The sequence below is a fragment of the Corapipo altera genome, unplaced genomic scaffold (assembly GCF_003945725.1).
Source record: "Corapipo altera isolate COAL_440 unplaced genomic scaffold, ASM394572v1 113, whole genome shotgun sequence".
Taxonomy (NCBI): Eukaryota; Metazoa; Chordata; class Aves; order Passeriformes; family Pipridae; genus Corapipo; species Corapipo altera.
The window spans coordinates 10,023,053-10,027,191 of NW_020884895.1; the positions used below are offsets into that span (position 1 = coordinate 10,023,053).

General features: G+C 38.0%; 1 long non-coding RNA gene across 1 annotated transcript in view; it reads right to left on the reverse strand.

Moving 5' to 3' along the window:
• Positions 1–2,829, reverse strand: part of LOC113949221 — a 5,007-nt gene extending 2,178 nt beyond the window's left edge. The window contains exon 1 of the long non-coding RNA XR_003528383.1: positions 2,733–2,829. This is a non-coding gene — a long non-coding RNA (uncharacterized LOC113949221). The remainder of the gene's footprint in view (positions 1–2,732) is intronic.
• Positions 2,830–4,139: the final 1,310 nt, after the last annotated feature.

Consider the following 4,139-nt stretch of genomic DNA (forward strand, 5'->3'; position numbering starts at 1 on the left):
TTCTTTGTACCACAGATGCACTAAAATCCTCTTTCTTCCTTGTTTCTGATTCAAACAATCCAATCTTGAATTCACAAATTCTCCCATAATAATTAAAGTATTATTTCTTTCCTGGAATTCAAAACTACTGAAATCCTTGGTTTGTTTTTCTGAGCAGCACTAAAATAGGCAAAAAATCCTTGTTGGGTTTTGTACCCAGAGCCATCAAATAATTATTTTTTTTTTTTCCTTTCCACACTCATTAACTGTTTTTTGACCTTAATAATGCACCTGCATATTTTGTCTTTTATCCTCCTAGTTCTTGTAGATCCCTCCAACATCTTTTCTTGTTTGGCCAAATAAATCTGAATTATTTCATCAGATCTGCCTATTTTTGCTCCTGTTGTTCAGCACTTTCCCTGAGCTCATTAAAAACAGCTTTAAACCCAGTCACCCTGGAATAAAACTGGAGTTTCTCCCCTGAGAAACTTTCCCTGTGTAGAAAAATGATCACTTCATTTCTAACTTGTTCTCTCTTTTGGTAGCTTTGTAATCAGTAATTTTCTTTACTCATCTCTCTGTTGCCCCACACACCTGGAAACTTGGCTGGATACACAAATGAAACAGAGGAAAAAAAGGGGAAAAACAGGCTTTCAAGTGTTCAAAACACGCATTGGTTACACAAAACTGCTCAAATATTTGTTTGTTTTGTTTTTCATAATCAATTAAAATGGATATTTAAGGAAAGCTGAATCACACATTAATATTTTCTATGAATAATTTGAAATTATTATGGTTTAATATTAATGCAGTCATCCTTTTCTATGTTTCACATTGCAAGTAGCCCTTAAATACTACCTACAGATTGCTCAAAATTTTTTTGGTGGTCATGGTATTTTCTTCTTTAATTCCTTTATTTTTTTTCATTTTTCAGGTATTCCAGTATTTAGGTATTTTTTACCCTTTCTTTCATTATTATTCACTCAATGAAAAAGACATTAATTACATTTCCAGGTCAAGTTCTTGCTTGACTTAAATATGTCATTACCTCATTCTTTTAGGCTGACACCACATTCCTTACCAATATTCCCTGTTTTACCTGAAGTTTGTTTGAAAACTTTGAGCTGAAAAGGCAAAAATTGCAGGAAAAACTATTGTACAGAGAATTTAATCCTTATCCTCTGAATGGAGCAGATTCCCTGCTCAGGAAAATAATAACAATCATCATTATCATTATAAGTCAACACTTTGAGTGATGTTATTCCCAAAAAGCCCAAATTTTTGAGGCAAAAAAAAAATTAAAAATCACCAGCATTTTTTCATAAAGTTTGATTAGTGCCGACTCACCAAGATGTAAATTAATTCATTATTTTCCTTGGCCTCTCATGGACACTTCCAAGGTCAAATCCTCAAAACCTGGAGGAAAAAACTAGGACATTTGAAAGGCAGTCAGGAACTGATCATCCATGTCCTGCCATTTAGGATGTAAAAGTCCATATAATTTATTCAGATACAGAAAGCTCACATAAAATAAACATGAAATGGAGGATAAGACAATTTTCCTGCTATTCCTCTGTGGGTTCTTCTGCCCTTTTCAACTTTCAGTGTTTTAAAAGAGTCAATTTTATACTTCAGTGTAGCCAGAAGTTTGGAAAAGTCCCTTCTGTTTGTTCCTTCTCACCCAGTTGTTTTAACATTAAGACTGAGCTTAATTATCTCCCAAACATATTCAGAGTTTTGGGGGAATTTCTGAAATATATTTTAAAACACTTGCACGCTGTGATGAGTAAGAAATTCTGAAATTTCAGAACATTATGATTTTCAGTAAAATCTTTTTCTGCCCTGAGCCAGCAGAAGCTGAAAATCCTTGAGAGCTGAGTCTGACGAAGAAAAGAAGTTTAATTAAAAAGCCACCTCTGCAAAATGAACGTCACCTTCAAGGCCACAGAGGCAGAGACAAAATGAAACAAGGCTGGAGGTAAACACAACATTATATATATATTTTTTTATTATTATTTTTTTTTTTTTTACTTTATAGCCACAAGTTTTTTACCATGTTGTGGTGAGGGAAATTACCCAGCTTTCCACCAAAAGTTTACAGCACAATAAAAGCGGATAAAAAAGCTAAAAACAGCTGCAAAAAGAAGTTTAACACACACAAACACACTCACAAATCCAAGTTGGGCAGACAAGGCAAAGCCTTCCAAGAATATTACATAGTAAGTTGAGTACTTCCATGCCACGGATACAAGACCATAAATCTGTTTTTATAGGATGAGTATTTAGGGACTTTAGGAAGCACCAAACTTTCCTGCAGTTTTATCCATTCCCTGAACACCAGAGCACTTCTCACGGATGTTACCACTAAATTCTCATCTAACATTGATTGATATATAAACTGGTTTTATGGGAGAGCAGCAGCTCCTGAAAAAGAAGGGGAGAGAGGGGGGGAGTGAGATAGGACAAATATCAAGCGATATAAGAACATCAGTCAAGGCAGGCACGGAGTGCTGGTGACTGGCAGACACAAGGGATGTGTGGTGCTACAACCTCAGCACCAACAAATGCTCCAACATAAAGTGGAAAATTGCTGTTTTGTGGAATATGACGGAGTTAGTGCCGGGGAAAGGTGAAAGTTGTGGAAATAATCAACCAGGGAAGGAAGAGCGAAGCCACGTGGCAGAGGAAATGGTTGATATCTAAGATGGAAAGGGTGAGAAGGGATGGGGGTAGAAAAAATGTTTGAGCATAACCTTAATGCAGATGCCATGGATTTGTGATTTCCTCTGTGAGCTACGAGGATGTTCCTTCACCTCAAAGCACACATAGGGTAGAACTCTGCATATGTGAAATGTCAGTTCATGGCTACTGAAGAGACATATTTATTGTTTGCATGCATTTTCCTTACTTCCTCCCTTCCCAGTCCTATCTACAAGCAAAATTATTCAAAAGATAAGAAAAAATGTCAAAGGGCAGGAATTACATCCCCTCCAGTGGGTGCAAATTGTCTCAGTAATTGCTTGGACATTTGCAAAGACCTGCCAGAGTGGGAATTACCTGTGAGTGTGGCAGATTACAAGTGTTAATTAATGGGTTTTTTCTGAGGGGACTGTCAGACTGAATGGACCCTTTACCTGTCAGCTGGAAGAGAAAACCCTTTTCATGTTCTGTTTGTGGTGTCCCAGGAAATAATATATTAAATATGTGGGTTTAGACACATGATTCTCATCTACTTGCAAATGGGAAGTATTTTTCTTGAATTACTACTTGAATTATTATGTCACTGTTGGTGCCATAAGTGCATAAAACTTCTTAATTTATTCCCATTTCAGAACAAACAAGCACTTTCACAGCGTTCTCAGGCACCTGGTAGGATTATTGGGGTGTCCTGTGCAGGGCCAGGAGCTGGATTGATGATCCTTGTGGGGCCCTTCCAACTCAGGATATTCCATGGTTCTGTTCCTCAGCCAGTGACTACTTGACACAGAGGGATTGCTCAGTGTGCATTCACAGCACTATAACTTCATTAATCATAAATATTTCACAGAATGAAAGTCAGGCACTGTTCTCTGCTGTCTCTGTGCATTCACTCATTAATTACCTCACTGCAGTTAACCATCAACAAGTTGTTTGGGTTTTCTTTTGCTTTTTTTTTTATGACCTCCAAGCTTGCCCCGTGAGACCAATTTGCTGTTTGTAATTAATTACTTGTTGCAGCTTGTCAGAGCAATGCCCCTTGTCCTGGGAGAAGCACTTCTGTGCTCCCAGAGCTCTGCAGACACTTCCCTGCTCATTGTGATGCATTTCAAAACCTGGCACAAACACTGATACCGTTTTCCGTCCTGGCAAAATTAGATTTCATGGTCCAGTTGTCAAAGGAATAACGGGAATCCATGCAAAGACCTGCCAGAGTGGGAATTACCTGTGACTGTGGCAGATGACAAGTGTTAATTAGTGTTTTTTTCTGAGGGGACTGTCAGACTGAATGGACCCTTTACCTGTCAGATGGAAGAGAAAACCCTTTTCACTGCTGACAGACTCCATCTCCTCCTTGGGCTGTCAGACTCCCACTTGCAGTCTCATAGGCTACGACCTGAAAGAGAAATCATAAATGAAATAAAAAGCTGGCAATTTAATGTCCCTTTACGAAGACACTGGCA